The sequence below is a fragment of the Onychostoma macrolepis genome, chromosome 05 (assembly GCF_012432095.1).
Source record: "Onychostoma macrolepis isolate SWU-2019 chromosome 05, ASM1243209v1, whole genome shotgun sequence".
In the NCBI taxonomy this organism is placed as follows: domain Eukaryota; kingdom Metazoa; phylum Chordata; class Actinopteri; order Cypriniformes; family Cyprinidae; genus Onychostoma; species Onychostoma macrolepis.
Genome location: NC_081159.1, coordinates 31,621,587 through 31,647,081, shown reverse-complemented (window position 1 = coordinate 31,647,081; position 25,495 = coordinate 31,621,587). Strand labels below are relative to the sequence as shown.

At 37.5% G+C, this 25,495-nt stretch overlaps 1 long non-coding RNA gene across 1 annotated transcript; it reads left to right on the top strand.

The window, feature by feature from the left end:
* The first annotated feature begins 3,011 nt into the window (after positions 1–3,011).
* On the top strand, positions 3,012–6,606 carry LOC131541615 (uncharacterized). Its single transcript, XR_009271546.1, has 5 exons — positions 3,012–3,799; positions 4,473–4,506; positions 4,623–4,662; positions 4,774–4,869; positions 6,441–6,606. It is a non-coding gene; the product is annotated as an uncharacterized LOC131541615 (long non-coding RNA).
* Positions 6,607–25,495: the final 18,889 nt, after the last annotated feature.

The window sequence follows — 25,495 nt, the reverse complement described above, 5'->3', positions numbered from 1 at the left end:
TTCCTGTCTGTTCTCCTTATCATCTCATGAAGCTGGGAGGAGAACATCTGGCCATCCTTTGAAGAACAGAATCTTCAATGTTGTTCCTGACCCGTTTACAATAAATAAAGTCGAATAAACAGACAGTACGAAGCACGTGGGATCTGGACATGCTCCAGCACAGACCCTCCCTGAATCCCCTGACTGCTTTTGACCATAATTCAATGATGGTATCAACAAGGAAAGACAGATATACGTTGACCAGACCCAGAGGTGGACAGTAACGAAGTAAATTTACTTGAGTATTGTACTTAAGTACACTTTTTGAGTATCTGTACTTTACTCGAGTATTATTTTTTCTGGAAACTTGCGACTTTAACTTCACTGCATTTGAAAGACAAATATCGTACTTTTTACTCAACTACATTTATATCAAGGTCCCCAAGTAGAAAGTCGTTATATGTAGCAGTTTTTACAATGAATGCATTTTCAGATTCACTTAACTCTTTTTTTTCCTGCGAAAATCCGGCCTGCGATCTGCCAGGACCTTCCTGTGTTGCCAAGTCTTACAGTATTTCTAAGCCTGCAGTTTTCCACCTAGCTTTGAATGGACATTTGGCTGATACTTGTTACGCAAATCTGGCAACCTCGGGATCTTCCCCGCTAAACTAATGTAAACGTCTGCGCTACTGCACAGCTAAAAGCGCTCTAAAAAGGCATGTGTTAACTCATTAAAGCCCTTTGGAAAATTAACCATGTTTTTACTATAGTAACCATAACTATGGTATTTGCAGTAAAATCACAGTATCCACAAATTTACTATTATCTCACTATAGTAACCTATAGTTTGTTTTCTTTTCAATGTTTGCTTTGTTTGTCTAAAATGAACCATATCATAGACTTTAATATCTCTTTGAAAAAGAACTTTGTAACTTTTAAACAAGTATTATAATGAGTTCAATGTAGCTGTAGGAGTGTTAGATAAAAATAAAGATGATTATCTTCATTCAGTTGTTCCATTTTAATATGTTTTGTAACATAAACGCTCTTAATTCCAAAGATAATACAAGCTAATCAGTGTATTCAGTAGGTTGCATTAGTAGCATAAGGTATTGTAAATATACAACAATGCGACAATAAAAAAATGCATTTACTTTTCACTTTTGATACTTAAGTACTTTTAAAAACATGTACTTCCGTACTTTCACTTAAGTAAAAATCTGTCTTTACAACTTTCACTTGTAGTGGAGTAGTATTTGACCAGTGGTATCTGTACTTTCACTCAAGTAAGGAAGTTGTGTACTTTGTCCGCCTCTGACCAGACCTCAACAAACCTACAGCACGGTCATCCCCATGACCTCATAACAAACCCCTTTTCTTCACTGCATTCCAGGAGAATGCTGCCTTTTTTTCTCTTACAATAAAAGAAACTCTATTTACACAGTTTCGTTCAAAAGGACAATTAAGAAAAGACTTCTGCTATTAAAGCAATATACTCAAGAGACAATATATATATGAATGTGGTATTTTATGTTTTGTTTATCTTGCTGTGGTTATTAGAACTTAGGATATTTTAATCTATGACTTAACCTGTTTAGTAGGTAAAATTATAGGTGTTCAATATGACAAATACCCCATGTGTGGTATTGAATGAAACGTTATTTTGATTGCAATAAGGTGAAAAGGATGAATGTTGACTTTTAGGATCATAAGGTATGATTATAAAACTTTATAGAAATCTGCTAGGATATTTCCTCCATGTGACATATTTATTAGCAGATAATGTATGCACGAAAAAGAAGTCGTGCTGGGCGGGGCTCCGCCCTACAGAGACAATGTGATTGGACCACACAGTAAATGGGATGGACTCACATCTGTCCGATAAAAACAGATACCCAACTTTACAAAGTGGTGGGTTGAACAACTGGGGAACAACGGGTGAAACTGCAAGGAAACTTGGCTGAATGCTTGGGCGTTGCCCCCCCTGATCGCACTGCGAAACATCTAGCTGATCATCTCAAAGGACTTCAACACCCTGTCCACGTCTGACCAAAGAAACTTGCAAAGCCGCCGCGTAAGAACTTCAAACTTGCCATTCGCGCGCTGCCAGGAAGCCATCAAATCCAAAAGGAGGAATCCCGAGTGACGTGACTCTACAACAACACATCAGCGCGAAAGTCCAGGACTTCCTTCCAACAACCCCCCTCAAGAAGAACAGCCTTCAACTTCAACTCAAAGCAAGTAAAACAAACAAATCTCTAATTCGCTGAGTTGAATTGAATGAATCTTAAAAGATAACGATAAGTCGAGTTTTCTGTTTGTGACGTCTCAAGAGAATAGCTTAACTTTCTTCAAACTGCTTTTATCTTGCCATAACTTGTGTATGTGTGTGTATGTGTTTTGTTTTGTATGGTATCCTAGAATAGTAAATAAACTCTCGATTCATTTTTAATGAATAGTCTGGTGCCTTGATTTTCAAATCTTAAATTATTTGCCATAGATCGTGTTACCTGTTGCTCAAAAATTTCCCAATCAATTCTGTATTATTATCAACAATAAGCCGAATTGCTAAAATATACTGTATTAATACTCGCTGGTCGAGTCGTTAATAAGGTATAAATTATACAATTTTGATTAATATCAATTAATCAGATCAAAACCGAATTTCTACGATTTGGTTCCCTAAAGCTAAAATTTATATATGAAGGATAAAACCTTACATTATAGCTGCTATAGATGACAAACTGAAATCTGAGTGCAGAGACAAGCAAAGGAATAGTAAGTATATATCGTATCACCTCTGTTATAGAGATTTTTGAATCAGGCCTAATGGAGGATGATTCGGTCAATCTTGGAAGAAAAATGTTAGCAGTGTGTCCATTCCAGGTGGCTAATTTGTGCTTCCTTTCAGTCATTCATGTAAAAATCCATTATCTAATTTTGTTTCTGTTTTGTTTTTTTCTAAAGCTGCAAGGCACTTGTGCAAAATATTGTACGCCAGGACGACTAGGCTGTGCCCAGGTCTCCGGAACCTGCGATGATGCTCAGCTCCATCGGCCCTCCGTCTGCGCCTTCGGATCCACCAGCTCTGTCTCCATCAGTCGGCCCCCAGATGTCGGCAGCCACACCATCTACATCTTGGCTCCTCCCTCCCTCGACTCCGCCGTGTATTGTCAGCATTGGGATGCTCTGGGTCTGTGCCATGTGCCAAACTCCATCTAAGCCGCCAGGGCATCATCGTCATCCTCCCACCACCATCCCTTCACCACATCCTCGTCCACCTCCAAAACCCCCTCCATCCCTCCTTATTCTGTTGCTTGAACTTTATCATCTTCAGTCTTTGCACACACATCTATTTACTTCTGCACAGTTATTTTAACTCATAAAAATAATTTAATCAATTTCAACTTTTTTATATAAGTTATAATAGATTCAACTTGATTTTTTAAGTCAGTTTAATGTTATTGAAATTCAAGGAGACCAATTTAATTCAATGAACTTAACATTTTAAGTTCTAACTTATTGGCACTAACCGGCCAGATCTCTGAATGGATTAATGCGCAAGAGTCAAATTTGTACATGAAATTCAATATCAGAGTCCTTTCCACCAAGAAAAAACTTATTCAGCAAATCTAGACATTAGACTCATGTTTAATACATATAGACATCGCAGTGCAACATCAAACAAGGAGACACGGGCAGAATAAACAGCGAACTAACTAAATCGCGGAGGAATTTCAGATGAACAACTCGTGAACTTGAACCTGTCTGTTGGGCTGGCGTGAAGAAGCAGCAAGCATATCAACGTGTTGTGGATGAGGTGAGTGAATGCTTGTGTTGTGTAACATGATTTTGGAGAGATTATTGTTCCTTCTAGCAGAGCAGAGTATTAGTTATGTTCTGTCATATTTTTCCGAAGTGTGTTTACCTTTCAAGTTTTACATTTAATAAGGTGGCCGGTCTGCTGTGCTGCATTAGCGCTGGTGTTGTAATGTAACAAGTCCCATTTGAAACATTTTGAAACAATTGGCGATTTGAGCGTTTATAGGTGTATTTTACCGTTAAAGTCCGTATCAGTTGGCTTTGCTGATCAGGCTCGGCATTTTAGCGCCCACTGCAAGTTTATCCTAACGTTAACGTTAATGTTAATGTTAGTCAGTCAGGCCTCGCCTCGCATGAGATGGTATTCGTTACGTTACGTAGTAAGTTAAAGTAAGCGTATTTTTAACATTTTTATCAACCGTGCATACAAACTAGGATAATATAAGTGAGCTATCTAGAGGTAGACGGCAGCAGAGCTGTTTTCTATTACGTTACGCATGAATTAAACGTATAGTTTTGTCAGTAAAATTTACAGTGAGGATCACCATCCATCTTAATTTTTTTAGGCAGCTCAAATCATTAATGTGTTATGAGGCTGTTGTGTAGGAAATATCGTGTGTGTTGTTTACAAGTAAATTTAAGTTACATAATTGTTTGTCTCTTTTTACAAGCACACGTTTGTCTGCGAGTGAGACTTGATGAAGGGTAAGTTTTGCATTTCTGTACCAATTTAATAGTATAAACTATATCTTAAGATAAGTCAAAATTTGAACCACTTTAAAGGGATTTTTCTCTACATAATTATTTTTCTCTTTTTACAGGCACACATTGTTTGACTGGGAGTCTGAGACTTGATGAAGGGTAAGTTTTGCATTTCTATAAATAAAGTGTATAAACTATATCTTATTAAGATGAACCAATGTTGAATGACTTTAAAGGTTTTTTTTCCTACATTTCATATATCATAAAAAGGCTGAGTTCGATTGGTCTCCGGTCATGGGCTGGAAGATGTAGGAGCGAGGAAACGAGGAAGCATTTGTCGCTGTGATTGGAGCTGCAGATCCACCAGTCAGTGTGGTTTGGCCTGTTAAAGAGATGAGAATTCAAAAATGAAAATTCTGTCATTAATTACTCACTCATGTCGTTCCACACCTGTAAGACCTTCATTGATTCTCAGAGCACAAATGAAAATATTTTTGATGAAATCCGATGGCTTTCTGTCCCCCTGTTGGCAGCAACTTAACTACCATGTTCAAGGTCCAGAACGGTAGAAAAGAGATCATTAAAGTAATGCATGTGACTCCAGCGGTTTAACCTCAGTTTTATGAAGCAACTTAAAGGGATAGTTCACCCAAAAATGAAAATTCTGTCATCGTTTACTCACCCTCAAGTAGTTCCAAACCTGTATGAATGTCTTCGTTCTGCCGCACACAAAGGAAGATATTTTGAAGAAAGTTTGTAACCAGGCTGTTTTGGGGCACCATTGACTTCCATAGTAGGGAAAAAAATACTATTGAATTGAATGGTGCCCCAGAACTGCTCTGTTTCCCACATTCTTCAGAATATCTTCCTTTGTGTTCAGCAGAACAAAGACATTCATACAGGATTGGAACTACTTGAGGGTGAGTAAACAATGACACAATTTTCATTTTTGGGTAAACTATCCCTTTAAGTGTTTTGTTTGAGCAAAAAACATACTTTACCAATTTATTTACAAAAATATTGATCTGCAACACACACTCACCACGGCACATACGTGTTCACGCAAGAGTTGACATTGTAGCGTGAACAAGCTTTAGATAATATTGTAAATAAAGTGGTAAATATTTTTTATTTTATTTATTTATATTTTTTTTGGGTAAACAAAGCACTTGCGTTGCTTCATAAAATTGAGGTTAAACCACAGGAGTCACATGGATTACGTTAATGATGTCTTTATACTGTTCTGGACCTTGAATGTGTAAGTTACGTTGCTGCCAATGGAGGGTCAGAAAGCTCTCAGATTTCATCAAAAATATGAAATTTGAAATTATATGAGGGTAAGTAATTAATGACAGAATTTAAATTTTAGGTTGAACTATTAACCATTTAATAACATTGTACATGTAACTCCACACAGTTTTTGTTTTGTCTGCTTCCACCTCATCGCTTTCATTTACAGTTGTCGGAAATCCAAACCGTTACCATACCTCTGATTTGACTGGTCAACAACAATCTACCCTGCCGCTCCAGCAGCCGTTGCTGTTTAAAATGTGTATCGTGATTTGTGTAACGTCTCAATTGACTTGAATCATCACACATTTGCATCGGTTTTCAGCAGAGTACAAACTTTAAACCAGAGATGTCCAAACTCGGTCCTGGAGGGCTGGTGTCCTGCAGAGTTTAGCTACAACTTGCCGCAACTCACCTGCCTTGGGTGCCCAGTAAGACCTTAGTTAACTGATTCAGATGTGCAGGACAGTGACCCTCAGAGCAGGTTTGGACACTCCTGCTTTAAACCATCACTTTTTTGTTATTCAAAATATTGAATGTGTTTTTGAATCAAAGTATTTGTGTATATTGAAGTTTATCAGTGTATAGAGTATATAGAATAACCAACTGTTAGTAATTTTTACTTTACCTATTTTCTGATTTTAAAGGCTCATGGTGAGATACTTCATACACTCAAGAAGGGCATGCAAGCTGGCCTCCTAATATGAAGACTACGATGGTGCACTGCAGGACACCTTTCTCCTTTTAAATGATTAAAAAAAAGGACTGTAATGGACATGTTTTTTTCCAAGCTTGTCTCTGTGGTTATTTCCAATTAGGTATGAGTATATTTTCAACTTTGTTTGACAGTTTCTTGGCAGTTTTTTGCTACTTTTGTGCCCTTGTTGTATTCAGTACATCTACTGGCATTCACACATTAGCATGCACAAGCAGGTTGTTTTAATATTAAAAACCTGTTTGTAAACACTGCAAGAAAAATAAATAAATAAATAAATGTTTCAAACAAATATAGTATTTTTTTTTTTTTATCTGTGTTTAAAATAAAGCTTCCATTATCATAACTTGAACATTTTTAAACTTAATTTAACTTTTTTAACTTAATTTAATAAGTTGAAACGGCAAATATTGGAAAGTCAAATGAACTTAAATAAAGCAAGATTTAAAATCATGAGTTTGTTGATATAACATAAAATTTTAAGGCAGCCACAAAACTTAAGTTTTTAAGTTGAAATGGGTGAGCACTTTTTACAGTGTAGTTTTTCTGTAAATTTCTATGTTTTTTCATCAGAAAATTGCATTGTAATTTTTTTTTTATTCATTGATGTAAAATTCTTAACTTTTCAGTAATACAGGTATAACTGAAATGTTCTACAAATGGATAAGATAGCTTTTCCATAGCATTTGTCTTTTTTTTTTCATTTATTATAATGTTTTTTGTATAATGTTTTAAAATGTACTTGAGTATGTTTGTAGTAATACAAATATACTATAAACATTTCAAGTACATTTTTAATACATTTAATAGTATGTTTTTTGTTTTTCACCAGAGTATTGTTACAGAAGCAGGCTTAAGCCGGGAATCAGATTAATAACAGATGTTTATTTTAGATTGAGCAGAGCAATATGGACTGAAAGTGGTGAGTATGATATCCAGTTGACCAGGTGACTGCTGATGAGAAGTTGATTGGAGATATTTGTCTTGACAGGAATACTAGAAACACGGTTCAGAGCACACACCTCACACCGGCGGAGTAACAGACTTCGGGAACAGATCACTGGAGCAGACAGACTGGGGTACACCGGAGACACAAGGCTGGAGAGAACACTGGAGGTAAGTACACAAGGAGGTAAGTAGCAGGTAAGTTGCTGTGATAGCATAAGGAGTCTACTTCGTATGAACGAGACCAGACAATGAGATGTTGTGAGGTGTGTGCTTATATGTCAGTGTTGATTGGTGACCAAATGTTGTTCAGGTGTGGCTGATTAGAACTCGGGTGAGAGAGTGTGTTGTGACTGGCTGGTGACAGAGCCTGGTTGATCTGTAACAAGTATATATGCTGCTGTACTTTTTTTTAATGTACTTATGAATGTATGAATAATGTACTTATGAATTTGTAATGTACACAATATGTTATACATTAAAGTTTTCTAGATATCAAAGTGTACGTGTGTGTATATACTGAAAAATATAATACTAATTAATATAATATACAAGTAGTGTAATGCTAATGCATTTCTAATGAGCTGAAATACAATTGAAATGTACTTGAAGCAGGAACAAATGGCTAATGCACTATTAACATTGTAGTAACTACTATTAACAAACAAGAAACTCTGATTAACGGTTTATTAAGTAATAGTGCTAAGTTGAAACTGGTAGTTCACTATTAGCTAACCAATAACTACTATTTTTTTCATATATCCTGAGAACTCCTAAGAACTCCTCTCTGATTTAGCATCCAAGAGCTGCTTCTTCAATTTACTCCTGGTACTGATGGCCTGCAAGGTGTCTGTTGTGATCCATTCTTTTATTTTTATTTTTTTATTTTCTTTGGTACCCAAGCATACTTCGCTGGTCTGGAGATATGCAGCTTTGACATGTTCCCACCTGGCGTTAACATCTTGTTGTTCAGGCTGTGTGTAGTCTTCCATATCTGCAAGGGCTTGGTATTTGTTCGTCAGCTGAAGAACAAAAGTAGTTTTAATTTTGGGGTTTTGTAGTTTCTCCACATCTAATTGTTGCCTTCCAGGTCTTTTGCACCCTGTCTTCCTCAGCTTTACTTTCACTGTTGCTACAACCATTTGGTGATCTCTGCCAATGTCGGCTCAACTTTTAACTATCGAGGAGTGACCTTCGCCAGGTACCATTAATCATGAAGTGGTCTATCTGATTTTTGTCTCTTCCATTAGGAGAGTACCAGGTCATCTTATGGATCTCTCTGTGAGGAAAGAGAGTCCCTCCAACGACGAGATCATAGGTGGTACAGAGTTATATCAGTCTCTCTCCATTTTCATTCATGGTACCACAGCCCTCTCTTCCCATGGTTCTTTCGTAGTTTTTGTTGTCATTTCCAATTTTCGCATTCATGTCTCTCATCACAATCTTCATGTCATGTCTTGGTGTTTCCTCCAACACAGCTTGTAACTGCTCATAAAATTTGTCTTTTATATCTTCATCATTGTCGTTTGTAGGGGCATAACACTGTTTGATAGTCGTGTTAATTTGTTCCCTCTCAGTCTGATCTTAATGAGTCTGTTGTTGACAGGTTTCCACACTATCAAACATTTCTCTAAACCCTTCTTAAGGATAATAGCTACTCCCTTAAAGTGCTGATTGTCATCTCTTAATGAGTATAACACTGTTTCTTGTAACAAATGTAGCTCAAAAGGGAAATGTATATAAATAATTACAATTAATTATGATTAATTACAATTATTTATATCGGCTGACAGTAATAACTGTAGCAGAATTAAATTGCCATCAACTGATCTGTTCATCCAGCGAACATTAAGTGTAAGTTCATATCAACTCTAAGAAAGGATATTTCCTTGGCCACAGAAAATACTTTCGTATTAATGCATTAGAGCATATAGCGAGGGTCAAAATCTTAAAGAGACATTAATTTGCAAGGCAGAATCAGAAACTGATGTAATTTGTGCACACAACTTTTATTAACTAAACGCTAACACACATAACTAATCTAAACAAACAAACAAATAAACATACACTCACGCACACATACAAAGGGAAGCTAAAGTGGATGAATGAAGCCATTAGAGAAACCAGAGAATGCAGTTATGGACAGAGTCAGTTAACCACCTGAGTAAAACCATCAGTGCCGTTTATAACGGGGTCTATAACTTATACTAAGTTTCGTTTAGTTAAATGTACGATACTTGCATTGCCTTTGTTCGTTGAACGAGTGTCTGGATGCAGTCTCAGATGAAAGTTCTGATGGTTTCAAGGTTTGGTGGTGTTGGAGTTCTTCAAGTTCTTCCGGGTTTGAAGGGTGATGAACTCCAAAAGATGTTATTCTGGCTCTGTGGTAATTGGGAGTTTCTTCCCAGGTAGAAAGGGAAAAAGAGCTAAGAAAGAGATCTGGTGAGATCCGAGGATCCTTGGTTGAATGGAAAGTCAAGGCCACATGACCTGGCACAAAATGCAACCAAATAATCCATTTGTAATCGGACTGACGGCTCAATCGGACTGAAAAGGCTTCATGTAAACACCTTAATCGATCCGATTGAGCTCAATCGGATTGAAGGGGGTGGTTTATTCCTTTTCTAATCCGATTGTTCATGCATGTAAACACTCGATCGGATTGAAAACCGAAACTGAAAGGACAGCGCATGTGCAATGACACAGAAATAGTGTAATGACATATAACGCGCGGAACGAGCGGTTCATCCTTTTGAATAAAGTGTTGTGTAAATGCGTGTCCTTTCATTATAAAACTCTCCTTTCACTCGGCAACTGTGAAGTGGAGCAGGACAACCTCCCACTAGTCCTTGTCCATTTTTCTGCGTGATAAATATGAGCAGCACGACACTGCGGTTTATATTTATATCCAGAAATGGATAAATATTAATTCCGCTGTTAAAAAAAATAAAGAAAGTGTAGGAGAGAGGTTATTATGTGAAAACAGTGAGAAACTCCATATTTGTGCAGTGCGTGCATGTAAAAAAAAAATCTATTCCGATTTGAAGCTTGTTACATATAAACGCGCACATCAACTCAATCATTTTATTTAACGTTCATGTAAACACTAAATTCAGATTAATCAATCAGAATGAATTCAGTCTGATTGAACCAAAAATTGTGCATGTAAACATAGCCACTGTCTCCCAGGATATGTAAATTGTAGCGTCTCATTTCTGATGTTACATTGTCCTCACATTCCAAAATCCTATTTTGGTCTTGGTTTTGGTGCTCAGGACTTTCACCATCCTGGCAGTAGCTTCCCTCAAGCTTTCACCACTGCCATTCATCTGCGTTTCTTGCGATGACTCTGAAAGTCCATTACGTCCAGGGGTTTTAGATTCTTCTGTTTCTGGAACATTTATCTTTTTACGGAACTGGGTTGTTAGCCCAGTGTCCAATCCCCAACCTGGAGGGCCAGTGATCATTTGAACAATAAGCAATGGCTAAAAATTCCTGAGTATAACTATCAAGAGATCGTCTGCCCTGTTTAAGGGTTAATAGTAACCTGATGGTGTCCATACCTAGTCATTGTCCATTTCCATTGGAAAAGCTGCTGGATCCTTGTGGGGCTGAGTATTCTGTTACGGAGCTGACGAGACGTGAGGCATGCGGATCCATTTGCAAAGCTTTATTATTAAACACAGGCAAGGGTCGGACAAATAATAATAATGATAATCCAGGCGTGGTATGAACAGAGTTCAAACGACAAGACGAGAGAGCAATCCAAGGCAGGCTATAAACTACAGGGCAGGCGGAGATTACTCAGAAACGAGATACACAGGCTAGAATAAAGACACGAATGACTCAGGCAATAAATAGGATAAACTAGATTAAACTCAGACAATAAACTGGCTCCGTAAAAAGTGCTATCACTTGGAGAGCTATAAACGCAGACAATACTCGGCCGTTTGAGAAGGATCTGAGTGGGTGTAGTGTGTGGTTACAGCTGTGTGTAATCAGTGCAATAGATGATGGGAAACGCAGTCCAGAGTGACATGCAACAGTCTGTGTAATGTGAAAGTCAATATAATGGGAGAGCGACCTCTGGTGGCAATCGGATGGAAGGCCACGGACCGGATTCGTGACACTACCCAATCATTAGTCTCAGCCTCAGACATCACGCCCACGGAACGTTGGCTAAACGTCTGATGCATATGGCACACTTATCTGGAAACACTTCAGGAGTGTCGAAGTCGTCGTCGGATTGTTTGAATTATACAGGATTTTTGGGAGACGTATGTGTCGCGTTCTTTAACGTTCCGCCTGGAAACAAAAATCCTGTGGCGCCAAACCCCCTCACGAAAGAAGAAAGCTGTTGTGTTTACAGATGTGACGACCAATGCTTATCAGGGTCAACTAAACGCTGGATTTTCAAAAGTATGTGAAATATTTAAAGTTTGCGGAATAGAATCTTTAAAATACGTCCAAGAGTTTCACACACCAGTCTGTTATTGTTGGTGACATTTCCACGTCCCGAAACGTGACGCTGAACGAAACGAACTGTGATTGGTTGTTTGACATGTCGGTCAAACATCCTCATGGGTGAGTTTCTCTACACTGAAACTTGTAAAAACTCACTTGCGCTCCACTTTGTCAGACAGTTGACTAAGTAATTTAGCAATACTTAGAATTAAGTCTGAGCATTCAAAAGCTCTAGACATGGATGCTTTCATAGAACTGTTTTCTGCTCAGCATGGTAACCGCTGAATTCAGCTATTCTGATTTATTGTATAGAGAGTGAGTTAACAGCTACTGCTTTCCATATTTGACTATTTGTGTGACTTATGTAAGTAGGTTCACTTGATTTTCAGTTACAACTGTATATATCTATTGCATTGTGTCATTGTGGCATTGTATTTTTATCTTACACACTTCATGTATTTCTTTTGGGGTGCGGCATTTCCTGGAATTTTTCCAAAAAGGTATTGTTTAATGTTTTTTAGTAATCAGTACCTATGTTACTGATTCCTTATCTTACTTTCGAAGAAATATGAACTAAAAAAATAAATCTGTACACTAAAACAAACAAAAAGAAAATGTTGAATTTCTGTACAAATTTAGTAAACAAGTAATTTTAATTGTGTAGTGCTCTTTCAAAAATAAATAAATAAATAAAAACTATAGCAGAGGAAAATTGAGAGGAGCCAAGAGGATTCTACTCTCTATGTACAGTGCATTGAGTGTGAGAAAAGCTCCATTACAGTATATCTTTAAAAAATTATATATTTATATTTATATATATACACACACATTAATAAATAACAACAAATACAAATAAGGCTCATTTTATTGATATAAAATTTCAAACTTGTATTGTCTCTCATGACAGCTATAACTGGTTTTACGTGACAAGTCTACTTGCCACCACTCATTCTGCTCTTGCCCCCCTTTGCCACCCCAATTATAAAGTCCTGGACACACCCGTGTGCCAACCGTCATATAATCCAAGAAGAAGAAGAGTAGGAGAAAGAATTTCATTTTGAAATGAAGCTCACCAGAAATGCACAGTGACCATGCAGTCACAGTTATAATAGACGGTGCGTTCCAAACGGGATATATCACCCTCCGAAGGGCACTTCGGAGTGAAAACAATCATGGCCGCCATATTGAAGGGTCGTTCCAAACCAAGTGCTCAAAACTAGCCACTTCAAAGGGCCATTCGAAATTAAGGATTTTGAAGGGTACACCTGATGGACACTTGGGGCTCCCATGATCCTTTGCGCAGATTCTTTGCATGATGACGGCGCCTCCATGTGGGCACGGCATGATGATGCAGAAGGGCACTTCAAGAAACAGTTGTTTGGTCCTCTACACCCTTCAACCCTTCGAAGCTTTCACTTCAGAGGGTAAACCCTTTGAAGGGATTAGGGCATAGGGATGAGCCCTTCCGAACAGAACACAGGGAGAGTGTTAAAGGCAGTTTCAAAGTAAGTCAAGGACATTTAGTTGCTGTTTGTTGTTTATTTTTTTAAGTTTACTTCGGCTGTTTTAGTACCTGGCTAGGTAAGTTACGTATATTTATGCATTTATATGACATATTTTGTTTTTATGCTTATTTTTATGCTTAGCTTATGTATTTGCATAATTATCTTAAGTTGTTTATTACGGAAGTTCTAAGCGACCATGCATTATTATTTTTTTCCTTCTTGTTTTTTTCCTTCTTGTTTTCTCTTGATAACAAAAGTTGTTTTGTCGTTATCACAACTTATTTTTCTCATGATCTCGACATAACAAGAGTTGTTCTCAAATTACACAACTGCGCCAACAGGTGGCAGTATAGAACTACGATTGGGGAGTTGTATATAAATGTTAAATGCTTGAATAAATATCATACGTTACTGCTGAACGACTCAATCACTGTTTCTCATTTACAACGACGTAGCCCATTTCTAATGTGCATCTTTCTTATTTTTAATCTTTATTGTTAATAAATGTATATTAATAAGATTTACATATGTGTATAATTTAGTTCAGTGATGTTATACAGTGTTGTAGCCTACTCTTTTGTATTTTCTACATTTGTTTGTAAAACACACACACACAGCAGCAGCATTAAGCTTGTTCCGCACATGATATCCTACATGACTAATAAAAATCACAAACAAATGATTATAATATATTATTATATATAATTTTATTATATATACTAATTTTATTTCATTATATATAATTTTAAACGAATGAGGAAAATGAAGTGAGTTTAATCCAAGCAGTTTAAGATTTTTAGAATAGTTCTTCTCTGCATTATTCTAAGGCTCTCCACCTGTGCTTGCGGCATTAAATGCTTTGTTGTTGGACCATTTAAACATGTTAATTACACAAATAAAATGTTTAACGTAGCTTAACTCTGGACAAAATCAGCAGTGTTTGATTAGCTTATTTATTTTATTGTAGACGTCATTTCTATATCCACAAGATACAGTATAAGAGTGCACGGTTATCTGTCAATCATTTGCGCCTCAAAGGGGGCATTCCAAAATGCTTAACATTGCTCAATGCATGTGTTTAAGAGTGTTTTTAAAAGACCAAACTTAGTAAACACATTTTTTATAAATTATAATAGCCTATGTACAGACAAGCAGATGAGTTTTTGTTCGTTGGCTGACTAAGTTTTCTCAGTGTGTTCCTTACCGTCGGCTGAAGTTGGTCCTTGTCGGCTCTTTTTCAGCCGATTCGACATGTTGAATTGGTGTCGGAGCTCATCGGTCAGTCGGGCCATCTGATCATTCTGATTGGCTGTTCAGCTGGTGAACCAGTGCACGAGAAAAGCGCAGTGCTACTTGGACGTGCTCATGTGTTTGCCACAAAACGGGCAAAACATCCCTCGGACGCAGTCCATGTTCGGTCACCATAAACTTTATTTACGCCATTTACTCCACAACCACAACACGAATTTACCGCGCTCACCAACAACAACAACACTTTTCACCGCGTCACTTCCGGTGTGTGGTACATTCCCTTTCCGTGAAGAATCTGTCATTGTAAATTTGTTTCGGGACTGGTAAAAGTGTTTTGCGTCTTGTTCATTTGTTTTCTAAAATGTTAATTTGTTTTCGTCCTTGGTAAAAGTGTTTTTCCCATGTAATTGTGTTTTATGATTGGTAAAAATGTTTTCCAAAATGTAAATTTGTCTCGAGCTTCGTAAAAGTGTTTCACACTTTGTAATGTTGTTTTGCACTTCCCGGCCACCGTACTTATAGGTATAAATACTCAATTTTTTGATCTGGTTTTATCTAAATAATTTTTTAACAATATTGGGTTGTAAATTACATAATTTTAGTAAAAGTTAATGACTGGGAGACTTGAATGTTTTGTTGAAAATCTGTTATGTACATTTGAAAAACATTTAAATGTAAATTTAAAATTTACCCCGTGGCGGTTCTAGTGTTAAGCCTACGCTTAACGCGGAATTAAACGAATTGCATTCTTATTATGGGCTCATCTTCTTGTCTGTATGAATTACTATGTGTATATACTGAGTTTTGTCTTTTAAAAACACTCTCAATTAACGCATTAAGGCAGGTTAAGTATTTTAGAATTTTCCTGTCAAGGTTGCATTCGTTACTATAGCAATAGTAAAGTCGAAATCACAAGAAAATTAAATCGTGATAACGAAAAAACAACATAAATTATGTCGAGATCACGAGAAAACAAGAAAGATAAAAATAATAATGCATGGCTGCTTAGAACTTCTGTAGTTTATCACTGATGTTAGTCGTATTTTTTGTAATTTTGTACAGTCAATTGATTCTTTTCATTTCTTTGAATTCTTTGCAAATACCAATATTGTTTTATTTGTTTGTTGCAGCTCACAGTGTTGTGGAGTCAAACATGGATAATAAATAGAAAAAGGGACAACACAGACATCAGTGCAAGAACCAATTTTTTTATTTTATTTCAACTGGGCTGCTACATTCATTAGCAGCCACATGCTTTCATGTTATCTAAATTCTATGCAACATGTGGCTGGTGTTTTTCATCGAATGCATGCTTTTATGTCATGTTATTTGTGGACATGCAGTCGGTGGGATTTCTCATTGGGTGCGTGTTCTTGTGTCATACTATGTGAGCTCCAGTCAGGGGTGGACTGAGACAAAATTTCAGGCCGGGAAATCTCACACTCATCCAGGCCATCCCATACACCCACAACAAATTCTGAAACATGGACAAACCTGTTTTTTTGTATGGCCATCACATAAAAAAATGTTTAAATCCTTAGACTGGGGACATGCAAAATAATTAAAAGTTCTCTCCTGAACTTCACCTTCACTTCCATTTTCATTTTCAGTCTCTTTATTTTGCCCTGATATCTCTCACATGACTTTAATACTCAAGGTTTTACAAAACTAAACTTTCTAAATTGCCTAAATGTCAAAATTAGTACTATAATAACTACATCGTTACATTTTCTTTATAGAAAAATCCTAATACTGAACATGAGTCTTTTTTTTTTTTTTACTTTTGCCATGATTTTACTATAGTAAAATACAGTAACTGTTTTTTTTTTTGGCAAATGGATTACCATTTGTATTTAGTATTTAGTAAAGAAGCATGCATATATTTTAACATAATGACCTTTTTTTCTAGGAAATTATGTTTGGTCATATTAAAGTAAATACGTTACTTGTGTAAGGATCCACCCGCTAGTCCAAACAACGGAATCCAGCGGCCTGGTCGAAGGTTTAATGCATGTTCGGTCTTTTACTTGCGCTTCTGAATTTATCAGGATCTAGTTTCAATTTTAGTCTAACTCCGTGCTTGATCTGACTCCAATTTCAAGTGATCATTAAATTTAGACAATATTTATAATTAAACTGATCACAGATATCGATTGTACATTAATTTAGATATTTGATTATTCTGAAAATCCCACACTTTCAATTGTTTGTTCATTAGGGACTAGGTATCGCATAGGAATTACACTTCGGCCGATTTTTTAGTGAATCCACGACACAAACTCGTCAGTTCTGAACTTACTCAGAGGGGGCAGAGCGGTTATAATACCTTTAAGTGAGCTGCGCCTGCATACTCATAACAAAAAGTGTATTTTTCCCTATAACCACGAGAGCTACACCGTGTTAAGCCAGCGACAGTCAGAAATCCAGATTCTCCTTCATGGTGCCCCCCATGGTTCATCCATTAGTGCTTTGGTGTGATCTGTCCTGAACGCAGATTTGCGGAAATACCCCTACACATTAATCTACTGGAAAAAATGATTTCAGAAGAGATCAGAATAAATCAAATGTAACAATTTATTATTACTCAGGTAAACGTATCTTGCCAATTACATAATAAAACAATAAGAAGCCAATTCAAAAATAAGAAAATACATAACAACAGTTGTTCAAAGATGAATCTAAGAACAAAATGTTTACCTGGCTTCGAGAAGAAGATACATAGTATGGAACATATTAAATACCCTTCACACTACGGGCTGATCTGGCTACAAATCGCCCTGACTGATTTGCAACTTTCCCTTAAATACTACCAGAACAAAAGACCCATAAACATTTATTCTCTGCCCCAAAACAGATTAGATCTGTGTATGGGGGATGAGAAGCCTCAGTAGGAGCTGTTCTCGTGCCCCAAATGGTCACACCTGTAGAGCAATGTTTATCAAGTTTTGAAAGGAGACCGCCCACAACAGAGGTACAGAATTCACTTAAGTTTCCAATATTTCCCATAATATAAGTGACTACTGTGAAATTGAGACCAGTTTACCCATTACCCTTTAAAATGATACCAAACATGGAAGGGTTAAGATCATTAATTCTTAAGATATAGTAAATATTTATGTAAGAGTAGCAACTTGAGTTCTTTCAGTGACCAGTACCATGAGTCCAGGGGGGAAGGATGGGTGAGTGGACCAATGATCAAATGGTCTTTCTCTCAGATCTTCTTGTCTGATTAGAGAGTTTATTATCTTGCGGCATGACATTTGCATTATAAGGGTTTCTGGGTGTTTGCCTTCACAAAGAGATCAAAGCCTGATTGAAGAGTTTGTTTTGTGGCCTAACATTTGCATTGTAAGAGTTCCTAAGTTTTGGCTTCACAAGGAGTTATTTTCATAAAGGAAATAATTTCACTCCCTACACTTGATAAGGCTACTAATTATAATAAAATCTCATTCATGATTTATTGCAGCACATTATGAGGAAACTACTTCAAAAATTCCTAGAGCAGAAGCAGATAGTGAAGATGAGAGGATGAGAAAACTATGTCTGGAGCAGTTGTTTGCCTCACTGGATGCAAACTTTCAGACAGGCAGTTACACTAAGGGGTTAGATGATAATAATAATAGATAATTAGATAATAGCTTCTGTCTTCAAGAATCTGTAACACAATGGAACAAACAGGATAAGGGCAGGGTGACAAGGGCTGATGACAGTGAGGATGAGGATGATGATGATGAGAGAGATGCTACCTATGTACCAGAGGATGAGGCTGATAGTGATGAAGATGGTGATGATGTCAATAGCGGGCAAATTGTTTTTCAGGAGCAGCCTGCAGCTAGCGAACAAAGTAAATTCCCACAGATGGGGAAGCCTTGTGGTCCAGTGTGTAGGAAGAAATGCATGAAAAAAATAACAGAGGGTCAAAGGAGATGGACATTTACAGCATACTGGAATATGTCCTACAGTGAGAAAAAGAGCTTTATTTTTCATATGGTTTCACAGCGCCAGACCATGCGCCACACCTCAGCTGTTTCTAGCAGACGAACCAGGTCACTCATTTACCATCTGAATGATGACCTCGGCCAGCAACAGGAAGTCTGTAAAACAACATTTTTAACAACCTTGGGCTATCATCCAAAAAATGATAGACTGATAGTCACTGTCATTGGAAATACAATCTCCTCAAGTCTAACACCACCACAAGAATGCAGAGGAAGGCACACTCCCATCAATAAAATTGACATGGCTCCAATATTTGAACACATTGAATCATTTAATCCCACTTCCAGCCATTACAGACGTGAGCATGCCCCACATAGGAGGTACCTGCCGAGTGATGTCAGCATTCAGTTGATGTTCAAAGATTACAAGGAAAAAAAGTCTCTCAAATGTTCCTATGAAACATATAGGAAGGCCGTGAAGGATAGGAACATTAGCTTCACTAAGCTGGGTGAAGAAGAGTGTGAAAATTGCTTGAGGCAAGATGTCCACGTCAGAGCAGAGCACCAGAATGAAACCAGCATTCAGGAATGTCACCACTGTAAAAAGTGGGATGAGCACAAGAGGAGAGCAGAGAGAGAGAGGAAGGCATCACTACAGGTTGGATGCAGTAAGGGAAGAGCTTGATGACCTCTCAATTCGCAGTGTTGACCTCCAGAAAGTCATCATGCTGCCCCAAATGCCTGGGGTGAAGACTGCAGTCTTTACCAAACGCATCTCGCCCTTCCATGAAACCTTTGCCAGTGTGGGGAAAAAGTCATCTTCCAAGAAGAATAGCATTTCAGTAATATGGCACGAAGGCATTGCTGGAAGGAAGGCAGAAGAGGTGGCATCCGCTTTTGTCACAGCACTTAATAAGGAGCGGGATGTGAAACATGTCATTTACTGGGTTGACAATTGCACAGCACAGAACAAGAACTGGTGCCTCCTTACAACTTTAGTTACTGTGGTAAATGACCCTACGACCCCACTTGAGGATATAACCTTAAAGTACTTTGAACCAGGACACACCTTCATGAGTGCAGATAGTTTCCACCATGGCGTGGAGAAAGAGATGAGGAAGCGGCCTGGAGGTGCTGTCCTGGATTTTGAGGATTTCAAGAGTCTCATTGCCTCTTCCAACTCTGGGAAAGTCAAAGTGGTGGAGATCCAGAGTAGAAACATCTTGGCATGGAGGGCTGGCCACTCACTGGCTAAGCTAAAGAACGCTCCAAATCTGTCTAACATGACTGTTATTCAGCTGAGGAGGGGATCAAGAGAGATGTTTTTCAAACTCTCCCATGATGAAGAGTTCACACAACTGGACTTCCTCATGAAGAAGGTAAGAGAATAAGAGTAAGAGTAAGAGTAAAATTTATTTGTCACATGCAGAGTTATAACAGTGTACACCTTGCAGTAAAATGTAAATTCTGGATTACTCTAGGTGACTCTGGAGCATCCAAAACAACTGTGACCTGGAGACAAGGGGATAGAGAGGGAGAAGAAGTCAGACATAATTTCCAAACTCTGCCCAATGATGCCCCTCAACCGCCGTCAGTTTTGGGAGAAACTGGCTGAGGAGGAGTGAAGATTTGGGAGAACTGAACAAACCACACACACACACACACACACACACAAACCACACTTTTGCACTCTCACATGCAGTGGCGTGCACAAGGGGGGCCAGGGGGGCTCTATACTGTACAACGCAACATACATTCAGTGTTAACTCAGCGGTAGAGTTACTCTCACGGGACACTGCACTTATTCGCAGTCACAAAAGTACATTATCTGCATCTGCTTCAAAGACTTACTGGTTAAATGATTCATTCGTGTGCTGTTCTGACGAGCGCCTTTTCTGAGCACATACACCAAAAAGCCTGTCGAACAGCGCCTGATTACTGAACTAAGTTATGTTTTGTGCTAATACTGTCAAAGCACACAAGGTTTATGTATAGACTCAGTTGGTTATGTCTAAAATGAAAGTAAACAGCTGAGAGAAACGGATGCGTGTCTGTATATTAGATGCGTGCAGGTCTTAAAGGGACAGTACTAAACATGCTGCCGACTGTAATTAAAGGGATAGTTCACCCTAAAATTGTAATTCTGTCATTATTTGCTCACTCACATGTTGTCCCAAACCTGTAATAATTTCTTTCTTGTGCTGAACACAAAAGAAGATATTTTGAAGAATGTGGCTAACCAAACAGTTGCTGGTCCACATTGACTTTAACAGTAGGAAAAAAAAATACTATGGAAGTTACTGTAGACCAGCAACTGTTTGGTTTTCCACATTCTTCAAAATATCATTTATTTTCAGCAGAAGAAACTCGTTCAGGTTTAAAACAACTTTTGAGTGAGTAAATGAAGGTATAAAAATAAAACACTAGCCTATTTTAATTTTGGGGTGAATTATTCCTTTAATGTTAATAAAATACCAAACACAAAGAGAAAAATCTCTCACTACTCTTGACTGAAAAACTTTAATACAGTTGCTTTAATAGGAATCAATCTATATAGTGTTTTATTTTTATATTTGTTCATTCAATTTCTTGAATGCTCCTGCTAAATATGCCTATTGTAGACTATCTGAAAATAAATCACTGTTTATTTGTATATTATGTGTATTTGTAATGTGTATCTTTGCTCTCATTTTTTAATAACAAAGATAAAATAATGACAACGATTTTTATCTTCACCCACTTTGGCTTAAATATCCGCCATACTTTTTTATATTTTGTTACCTTGAAAGGCTTTGTCTTTATAATAAGGAAATTAGTTTGGCTGTAATGCTCAAACAACTTGCAAAATAGAAAATCCAACATGACAAAGAATTGTGATAATATTGTGAATCGTGATATTTCCAAAAAAATCGTGATATTTTTGCCATATCGCCCACCCCTAGCCGAGGGGGACCAAACCCATACCCCCCCCCCCCATTTTTCCCCTGCCCCTCCGGAGGTCTGTGCACGCCACTGCATGCACACACTCACACACACACACACACACACAAACACAAGCTTGCACACACAACCACTCACACAAGTGAACGCTCACTCACATGTATACCTACATTACCTAGTAGTTGTTCTGTTGTTTTTTTTTATGAATGGTTAAAACCAATGTTCTTAAAACACATGATTTTAAAGCATTCTTGGTCTGCAGAAACTGACATAACTCTGCCCATTGAATCCATCGTTAGTTTGGGAGAACCTGGCCAAGGAGGAATTAAAAAAACTGCCTTTGGGACAAACACACACACACACACACTTGTTTGTTGTTGTTATTTTGTTTAAATTGTGTTACTTTGTAATTTTGTAACTGTTTTTAAAGCAACCTTGGTCTGTAATGAATTACTTTGTAAATAAAATGAGAAAAACAGTCTTTGTGGTGAAAGGAGCATTGCGATAAGATGACTCTTAATCTTGAAGCTTACTATTGAGCAATTTTAACACTCCCAACGAGCAAACATCAATAAAATTATTAAAGTTATTTAAAACAATCAACATGTAGCAAGAAACACAACAAGAAAGCTGGACACATTTAGTTTGTAGATACTGCACTTTGCTTTTGCAATAATGTTTTAGTTGTGTAGGGTCATCCAAAGGCAGAGTGCAGTATCTGCATTTTGGTGGTCAAAGGTCACATCAGTGGTCATGGTTTTTATCTGTAAAAAATTTCTGTCTAATAAGGCATTACATAAATGCATAACCACTAATCTATCCACAACATGTTTGACTGGCTGGTGTAAAAACTTTAAAGGCATTTTTCTCAGTTTCAGTGTTTGCGTAGTTACTGCACTTTGCCTTTGTAGGGCAGTATAAACAATGATATAAAAGTAATGTCTAAGAAAGTTTAGACCAATCTTTACTGTGAAGTAGCCTTCTCTGTTTGCAAATACCTGCTCAAACATGTTTATGAGCTTAACAATAATAATATAGTTTCTCAGTTATAAAATGTTGTTTTTGTATTGTATGATAATACATGCAAAGCATGTGTGCATTTATGTTATAAAATCACGTGGGCAATATTGTTGATTGCTAATGTAATAATATAGTTGCTTCTGATAAGCCTATCAACACGCTCACTAATTTATTTATTTATTAATTTTAGTGTGTGTGTGTGTGGGGGGGGGGGTGCTTTATTTATTTTGAATAGTAAAAATATGTAGGCCTATACATTATAATAAATATAATGTACTGTTTTTGCTGTACTTTGGATTAAATAAATGCAGGCTTGGTGAGCTTAAGACACTTCATAAAAAAAACAAATCTTGAAATTACAAATCTTACTGTTTAAAAAATTTGACTGGTAGTGTATGTATTGTCACCATGTTTGCTTTGTCTTTGTCTGTTCATTGTGTTGCTCACGTCTGTTTTGTGTTTTCTCGTGCAGTTTCTGCTGTCTCCTGTTTTCCTGGTTTCCAGTTTCCTGGCACTGTTTTGGATATTGCACCCACGATGTCTTGACTCTTCTGTTGTTTGTTTGTTCCTAATAAACTGTTTAACGGCACTCACAAGTGAATCTCAAGTTATTTTATGTGATATATATATATATATATATATATATATATATATACGCACATTTCTTTTTTCCTCACATTCTTTCTTGTAGCAATTCCCTCTCAGTCACATACCTGACTCAATGGCTCATTATGGAGCTCATTATGCGGGTCTTTCAGCTGTGAATCACAGCATTATCCAGGATAGTTAATGCCCTCTCGCATAGACCCTTTCTACTCAAAAAGTAACTTAGAAAATTTAAATCAATATATTGTTGTCTCTGAATGAGTAAGATTATTTTCAGATCATTTTGAAGCAAAAAAAAAAAGTCTTGTGAACTAGGGGTCGACCGATATGTGTTTTTCAGGGCCGATGCCAATAACGATTATTACAGACCACGTGGATCGATAACCGATATTTTTAACCGATATATTATGTCTAATGTAAAAATGAAAATTAATGTCAAAATTAAGAATAACAAGGGCTCTGACAAAAACTGCCTTCCCTGGTGTTGATTGCACTTCTTACTCTTGTCATCCTCCATGCATCCATCTACAATAAGGGTAATATAAAGAGAGAGTTAAAAGTGGGGCCACTGCACGCTTCATGATTAAGCCTATGAATACTGTACTACAGCTAAACAGCTTGGGGAAATGTAAGTATTTGGCTTCAATAATTTACATGTTAGAAATGTATGTGGAATAGCATAACCTCTCATAATTATAATATAAAAGTGTAAATAATTTAATTGTCTTCATAGCTCCATTGTAGAAGTTGTGAAGAACTGCAACTATTTTAATTAAACTATAACACTAATAGCCTGTTATAGGCACACTTGGTTCAATAGCCTATTGAAATGTCACAATTTATGTCGTCATAATCTTGGCCTGTGTGACAGTATCTTAATCTTGGCCTATGTGACAGTAATTTCGATTACTTTTAATTTACAGTGCAGTGCAAATGAAGCCATAAAACATTAATTTCAGTTATCTTTTATTCAAATGAGAGTTAAACTCAATTTTTTGGCAAACAAATGGGTTTACCATTAAAATTAAAACATGGAATAAATAGCGTATTGTGTGATTTATTCTTTTAAACAAAAGTTGTTGTAGTAGTAGTAGTAGTAGTAGTAGATAAACCGAACTTTTATTTTGATGGGTTGCCATGAGGACCTCTTAAGTTTCTGTATAGCCTATGTATGTGATATGACGATCGTTTTACTCAAATGAAACGGTCAAATGCTCATGAAGCAACTCTCAGAGCAGTTCTGGGGATGTTGGTCATGTATTTATGTCCTCATTTAGTGAGACGGCAGATGCTGAAAACACCGCGAGCGTCGCGCACTTCAGTGTGTGTGTGTCTGTGCCATTCACACATACAGAGACACGCAGAACATACAGAATTCATATTTAAATAAGTCTTTTTGCAGCTTAATATTTACAGATACTAGTCCATAGCGCGAGTCGATTTAAGTGTACTGACCTACTTTTGATTAATTCATCCAAACTTTGACGAACTCTGTGACTCCGCGTTATACAGTAAATTCCCTTTATATGACTGGATTCCGCGATTCCGTCTGTGTTTTCCCCATCGCGGAAACCATAAATAGATAATATTGAGGTGTTTTGCAACTTCAGTGTAGTGGATTGTGATTCATTGCAACTTGAGCAACGTCTGCTGCTGCCTTTGAGAGACAACTGATGCGTGATGATCACTGAAACTGTAGCAACCGCTTTCAGTGAGAGAGTGCCTTAGTCTTCCACATTGATTGGTCAGACTCGTGACTCCCAACAAATCAGATGCACGGTGGGTGGAGACTGCTTATCATTAGGAGATAACCTGAAAGGCGCTTACTTTCACATCCAGATAGCCTCCCATAATTCTTGAGATTTGCCTTCGACGGCCCTTCCCTTTGGACTGTCTCTCTCTGGCTCCTCGCACTTTCAGGAAGTGAAATATCTGCCCAGTCAGAGGCAGAGCTGCTATCTCACAGATCCCTCCTCCTCAGCCACTTAGAATACCTGGGACTCAGGGTCAATTTCGTTCCTAGGAGCAACAAATCCCTCCTCCTCAGCCACTTAGAATACCTGGGATTCAGGGTCAATTTCGTCCCTAGGAGCTAACGAATTTCGTTCCTTGGAGCAGTTTTTGATTCAGCCCAAATAAGGGCAGTAGCCACGCCTGAACATGCTCTGGCCATACAGTGGCTCACGGCCTCCTTCAAAATCAGAGCCTCTCGCCCCCTCAAAATGTTTCAGAAAGTGCTGGGCCTAATGGCCTCAGAGTCTCCGATACTACAAATGGGCCTGCTTTGTATGCGGCCCCTTCAGTACTGGCTGAAACCA